This window comes from Accipiter gentilis, chromosome 2 (assembly GCF_929443795.1).
Source record: "Accipiter gentilis chromosome 2, bAccGen1.1, whole genome shotgun sequence".
Lineage (NCBI taxonomy): Eukaryota > Metazoa > Chordata > Aves > Accipitriformes > Accipitridae > Astur > Astur gentilis.
In genome coordinates, this window is record NC_064881.1 from 44,149,004 (window position 1) to 44,156,207 (window position 7,204).

At 47.8% G+C, this 7,204-nt stretch overlaps 1 long non-coding RNA gene across 1 annotated transcript; it reads left to right on the forward strand.

The window, feature by feature from the left end:
* Positions 1–354: 354 nt before the first annotated feature.
* LOC126048644 (uncharacterized) lies at positions 355–6,962 on the forward strand. The gene is made up of 4 exons (XR_007508933.1): positions 355–437; positions 4,062–4,298; positions 5,906–6,253; positions 6,831–6,962. It is a non-coding gene; the product is annotated as an uncharacterized LOC126048644 (long non-coding RNA).
* Positions 6,963–7,204: the final 242 nt, after the last annotated feature.

Here is a 7,204-nt window from a genome sequence, read left to right on the forward strand (position 1 = left end):
CGCTGCTGCCCCTGGGATGGGATGCAGAGGTGGGAGTGAGGAGGAACTGCAGTGTGCCACTGCAAGTTGCTTTCATGAGGCGAGGGGCTTTCTGGCATGTCCTACGGTGCCAAAAGCCATTCTAACCTTGACAGCAAAAAATCCTTATCCTTCTTGTGTTTTTTTCCAGGACAGCTGATATTTCCTGTTAGAGATGCTTTGTATGCAAATCAAGGTGGTACAACAAAAAAAGTCCTGAAAGCAATCACACTGATAAACTCAGACCACTGGGGAATTCCTGCTTATCATTTTTTATCTTTTCTTTTTTTTCAGTTCTGTACAAGATACTGCTCTTTCTTACAGTCTTTAATGTTTGTCCTGCCGGACCTCTTGCTTATGAACTACAGTGCTTCTTGCATTTTGCAGGGCTCCATGTCAGTCTCCATGAATAAAAGGCAGTAAGTGCTGGAAATTGGGGTTAACAGTCCCTCTGTTTCAGCTTTGCCCTGCATTGCTCTGGTGCTTTCTGATGTTCAAGCTAGCCAGCTAGCCATGAACCTCACACTACAGGTTGCCATGTGCCTGTAGTGATGATCTGCCTGGGAAGGCGAGCCCAGAAACCTTCAGGAAGCTCAGGAAAGGAAGGAGGAGAGGTAGAAAACAAAGAGAAGCCAGCAGAATTTTACTTAGTAACTTAAACAGGAGCAGGATTTGACCCTCCTGAGGCACCTTAAGAGATGTCGTGCTCAGCACTGCACTAGTGCAGTGACGTGAGTTGGTCACCTCCTCGCTCCAGCAAAGCAAACTCGCATCTGCCCAGCCTGTGCCCTATAGGTATCCCTAGAAGCGCAAAGGGCTGATCAAAGCCTTGCTCACACGAGGCTCCCACTGTGCTGCCAGCAGCAGCATCGCACTGATGCTACAAGTTGTGAGGGTGAAAAGAAGACTCTCAAGAAAATGACATGTCAGAGCAAGAGAGAGCTGCACAACTGCACGGCCTGGAGAATATTCCCGTGTGTGTCCAGAGATACCCGCTGCAGCCCGGGTCTTGTTGAATCACACTGTGGTTGTTCTCTGGGCTTTGTGTGGGTAACGGTGATAATCGTTGTGTGTGGTGTTGGGTTTTGTTATTTGGGTTTTCTTAAATGTAAAATTAACAGTCAAATTGGCGTTGGCAGGGCAGCGAGCCTGGTGAGGCTTTTATCTACCCTGAACCTGGGGACAAAAGAAGAGAGGAAAATGGCTTGACCGGTTTCGCAGCTGTGCGCATAACGGTCCTGGAGTTCAAAGCAAAGGACAAAATAGTGAGATACCCAAACCCGCCTGGGCTTTGACTGATAAGTCGCATTTCAAAGCGAAAGGCAATCCTGAAGGGGCTCTCTCGAGTGGCTGAAGCCTCCAATGCTGAGTCTTCTTTAAAAGGGGATTTCATAAGGAGTAATATGAACAGAAATGGCTCTTTTGTGGTTTTACACATTCCAGGCATGCCAGGACTGTTCCTGTCAAGGATGGGCAGTCTCTGGGGTTTTGGGTTCTTTTTTTTTTTTTTTTCTTTCCCCCAAAATATTTGCCACAAACTAGCAGCTGAAATGGTGCAAAATAAATGAGGGTTGCAAAATCATTACAGTAGCAGTAATGGAAACTGTGAGGCTTATACTTAAACTGGCTGTGGGGTTTCACCACGTTGTCTATGCTGCTGCACTGTTAGCTTTGCTACTCTTGCTGGCTGTGATGCTTCAGGATGGATGATCTGAAAGCAGAACTTTAACTATTGGTTACCCAGAACCTCAAAAACCAGTGCTTTAGGCTTTTTTCAGAAGCAATACCTTTTCAGCTGAACCACTGTTACGTATGAATCCCTTTAGTGTTGGTGCAGTTATGTGGACATACAGCATCTTCATGTTATGGCAGCAGCATTAATTGCTGCAGAACATTGAGTACAGAAATGGGATACAGCATCTCCTGCTTCAGGTGCTCTTATTTTTATTTCAAGCAGGCTGCGCCACTTTGGATTGCACCTGTACATTTCAACATAAACAGGATTTTAATTGATGTAAGAGCTTCCACGCACAAAACGATGGTGCCTTAAACCTTAAAGAAGAGCACCTTAACTGTGCCTTAAAACAGTCTGAAGTTTCACATGCGGTAAAGCACTAGGTGGTTTGTGTTAGGCCTGTTAGGCGGGTGTCTACTTCAGAAACCTACATGTCCTGTTCTTCTAGACATTTGTGCTGCTCCTGTTGCCGTAGTCCTCTGTGCCACGTAGGTAGCAGGAGCTCACGGATGGCTGAGAAAGCCACGGCCAGAGGAGTTACTGCCATCAGCTCGCTAGCTTGGGTGCCACAAACAGTATGGCTATAACAGCGTGTAATGAAGTGTGGACCTCAACCCCCCCCGAGACACCCTACGCAAACACTCAGCACTTTTATCAGCAGCACCACGCTGACCGCTGCCAGCTCAGCACCTTTACGAGCTGGAGTTGGACCTTTACCTGCTCCGCAGATGAGACTAATCCCTCCGTGGGGGGAGCAGAAAACTGAGCCAGGCTCATCCTGGCAGAGGCTGAGCCATGAGGGCATAGATGTCCGCCTGGAGAATTTGTTTTTCAGCCTGGGTTTGGCCATAGCACGAGTGCAGGCAAAGGGCGAGATGCAGAGGGTGAGAAAGCGTCTCTTTGAAAGCGGCAATAAAAGAGATGCTGTTGGAATGAACCTTCTGGCTTGGTTTTATTAAACGTGAATATGGTTATTTAGTGATGAACAGGAACGGGAGTGGAATTGGGACGTTGTGCCTGAAGCCCCTTTCCACCCTCCAACACAGGCTGATGTTACAGAGTAATCTCCAGGCTGTCGCCTGGGCTGTTGCAGGTCTGTGGGTGAGGAACTTTAATCACCGGGGTTCTCATCAAATGCTGCACTTGCAAGATACAAGAAAGAAAGAGCTCGTGTTAATTCAGTGCTCAACGTAAATATTTTTCACCTGAGAAGAGTCTCGTCTTGTAGCCTTCTGGGCTGCTTGCCATTTTGGGTTTGTTGCCATTTTGGGTTTGTTTCCTTAAAAAAAAAAAAAAAAAAAAAAAAGTTTTTTTACCCCATCAGTGCTTCCAACCACAGAAATTTGGAAACAAAAAGCCAGAAGGTATAGTCAGCAGCAAGCCGTCTTTTTACTGGGCCTATCTCGCAGGGTATGGCTTTGAAGTGGATTTTTCTCTGGTCACTCAGGGTCTCTGCTGTGGAAATACTTATTGCTGTGAAACTGTAGCAAGCTTTACAAGTGGCAGAAAACCCTCTACTTTTGTAACCAAATAAATGTGTTTTCCTTACAAGTCACACAGATAGGTGTACGTTTGGAAAATTTTTGTTCTGAACCAAAGTAACTCTTCCACTGTGTCATCTAGAGTGGGAAAACGAGTGGACCTTGAGTTTCATTTTAATGCAGATTTCATCCATTTTACCGCAGCAGAAGGTTACGTTGAGATGCTCTGTTATCCTTCTGCCGGTGTGTCCTTGCCTGATGTTTTGTGCTTCAGAATCTCCATTTTCCCTCTTTCTGATTGTTTGAGAGTTTTGATAGAGTGGGCAAAACATATAAAAATTTTCATGTCCTTGGGAAGGCTATGGCAAGTTATGCAGTGGTGAAGAGATGCTGACAACCTGTAGAAGAGCCAGGTTTTGACAGCATGGGAAGTGGTTAGTGCCTCATTTGACATCCTCGCATCAAAGCTGGACAGTAGTCTAGTCGAGATGCTCTGTTTGAACCACAAATTACTGGGCTTCAGGCAGAAATCACTGGATGAAATTCTGTGGTCTTTATTAGGCAGGAGGTCAGACAAAATCATTTAGCGGGTTTCTCTTGGCTTTTAAAATTTATGAATCACATAGTCAGGAGGGTTTTTTCTGAGTTTCCGTGAAAAGTTTGCCTTGGTAGCATGCAGACAAAGCCCATCTGTTCTCTCGTCCTTTCATCATACTGTGTTGCTTTCGAATTGTCCTAGTAGGAGGATGAAATTGGGCGTGTTAAATTTCAGTATAGCTAGCAAAAGCAACTGTACCTTGATTATTACGGGCCTTCCATGACCACAGGAATGGATGATGCCTAATGCCAGCCCTGATTTAACAAACATCTGAGGACCAGCTCATCCCTGCAGCATAGCCACCAACTGTCTCTTCTCTGTTCCCTGTGGGAATTGTGCACCATGGGATCCTGCAACGAGGTCAAGATGGAAGGAAAGCTCGTAAGGCAGCATATGTGCTCTTATTAGTGGCCAGATACTCCATCTGCAAGCCACCAAACCTGGGGCTGCAGGAACCAGCAAGAAGGTAAGAGACACCTTAGTTACTTGGCTGCATAAGAGTTCCTGGACTCTGGTCCTGCATGGCACCTTGTTACAACAGGAAAATTTGGGAAAGCCCAGAGTGGTGCAATAATTGGAGAAAAGAAGAGGAAGGTCATGTGGCAGAAACATAATGAAAATAAAAATGTGAAATAATGTTGCTTTCTTTCCCAGCATGCAACTGGGATGAAAATGCAGGCGTGAGCAGAGCACTTGCTAACTGCAGCCCTTTCCTCCCTGCCAAATGTGACTTGTAGCATGGTGTCACCCAGCACTTGGAGGTTTCAGCAGTTCAGTAGACATCCCTGGTTGTATGCCCCAGGCTTGGGCTGTCTTTGCAGCAGCTTGGACCCACTTTCTTTTGTAAGAAAGAGCTCCAACACCCTTCCTGTCCTACAGCAAGACTTCTATCCAAACCTCAGCAAGGTCTCAGTAGGGGTTTCGGGCTAATGTCCATTTTTTATTGAGGCCCTGGTATGTGTGATGAGACGGTTTGATGCACCCAAGGCTGCTTTCTGTCACTTTGCCAAATGGTGTGGGACAACGTGTATCCGTAGGGCATAAAGTCCCCAGCTTTCCATGTCAGGGGACTGCGACCAGCTGCTTACTGGGAACGGTCCATGTTGGCTCCTAGTCGTTGTTCAGGAAGGTGCTAATTGTCATGAGCCAAGAGGGTGCGAAGGAGCAGTGTAACAGCAGACATGATTTGACTACCAGTGTCTGGGAATATTCCTTTGCATTGCTTAGTAGTAAGGATGTAATCAGCCCTTGTAGGCTACTATCTGATTGAACAGCATGAATGCAGAAAAAAAACCCTCATTTATGGCAGTTGAATGTATTGCTGTGTAGCTGGGAAAAAAGAATTAAGACTCTGTCTAAAACCTGAGTGAGGCTCTCTGGGGAGCACAGTATCAGGGAGGGAGTTTAAGGAGTTGTGTGTAATCGTGTGAAAGTGAGCTCTGGATGGAGTAGTGGGACAGAAAGGTTCTCTAACTCTGGAGAGCAAGTAGCAGGGAGGTGACTTTGTCCCTTTAAAGGAGGGGACACTGGCTGGTGTCTGCACTTGAAGAAGGGTGGGGAAATGCCACGAAGGATTCAAAGGAGGGTCACAAATGGCTTGGGATTGCCAAACCAGAACTCCAGGCTTAAGGAGCTCAGTTTATTTGGCTAATTGGGATGAAGGCTGGTGAGGGGGTGACTTGATTGCCATGTCTAGTGGAAGAAAGCTTCGATCAGCAGGTTTGGGGTGCAGAGGGAACTCTTGGAAGTTTTATGCCTTTTTTCAGATTTTAGAGGAAATCATGAGTCTCTAGGGTTGCAGCTAAAATACTGGGCTTACTAGGTAGAGGTCTCGGGTGTAAGGAACTGATCTGCAGTGTACTGAAGGCAGGATGGGCCATTTGGGTCTTTCTGCCTTTATGCTCAGAGCTCTGATACTCCCTAACACCTTCCTCTCTCCATCCCTGGGATAGGGCAGTTCTCCTGCAACGCTGGGCGTAGTTTAAACTATCAGGTCAAAATGCTGTGGAGCCATCTCAAGGCAGGCATCTAAAATAGGTGGGTTTCCCACTGGTAATGACTGTTGTCCTCCAGCGACCGTGGGGGGGGAGGCCAGACAGCTGGTTGAGACGTGGACTCCTGCACTTTGGATGTCTGAAGCTGCACAAGATGAACCCCCCCTCACCACCTGCATGAGTGAGAAGGAGCTACTAGAACAAAGCACCTAATGAAGAGCTGTCTGACGCCATCCAAGACGAAAATAATCCAGAAACTTTAATCAGCTCTCACAAGCTGAGCAGTCCCTGGAGGTCCCGTACCGAGCCTGACCCACTTGCTGGGTCCCAGTGGTGCGGCACCGGGCGCTCCTCCGTCTGCCTTCGGAGAAATGAAAGGACAGCGATCTAAAAAGAGACAAGGAGGCACAGGGGAAGGCAATGAGTGGTAAGACTTTATTAAGAACGAGTTGGGCTATTTTGATCATTATTATGTGCAAACCTGCCTTCTGCCGCATTTCTGGTTTTTGAGCGGCTCAGAAAGAAGGGAGGTGTTGGGAGAGATTTTTTCAACCTGATCAAATGATTTCCCAGTTCCCTCCCTGAACCCCTGCCTGCTGCATTCCCATCTCTCCAGCTGTGCCATGTTTGGGAAGCAGCTGTGAGCGTGTGTCCTCGGGGCTGAGCTCCAGCACCGTAACTGGCCTGGTATCAAGGGGCTGCTCCCATCTCGGGCTGTAGCCTGCTTTGCGGTGATGGAGGGAAGGTTCTTGCCACCGGCGAGTAGCAGCATGGCTGTTTTGCCAAATGTCCCCGTTTGCTGGCAGGACTGTCTGCAACGGAGGCTCATGATGAACCCAGGGTCCCGTCCCTAAGCTCCTTAAAGGAGATGTGACCACTTTGCTTCAGATCGGGGCATCTAAGCGGACAAAGCAACGGTGGGTAAAAATCAAGTCGAACATCTCTTTGAGAAGATGATAGCAGTGGACTATTTGCAGCAAACCGTAATCCATATTCCCTTCCAGGAAGGTGTTGCTGGGAAGATGATTCCCACATGCTCCCCGGAAGGGCTGCTGAACTGCCAAACAAACACCGAGCTGTCACCCTCCTGCGTGTACCCATCCCACGAGCTGCAGCTGGGATGCCGTCAGCCCTCGCTGGACCCCAGGAGGATGCCGAGGTGCTGGCACTCGCCGGCATGCCGAGGCCTGCCTGGCTGGACAGCCCCGGTGGAGCGATGCTCCAGGGCCTTTGGACAACACTCCAGCAAAGTGAGAGCAAACCACCTCCTCCCTGGGCACAACACACCTTGATTTTCTGATATTTTTTCTTTTTTTTCTTTTCTTTTGGCTGAGTAACTGAAGTACAATCCTCTTTCACCTATTTGACATTCGTTCAC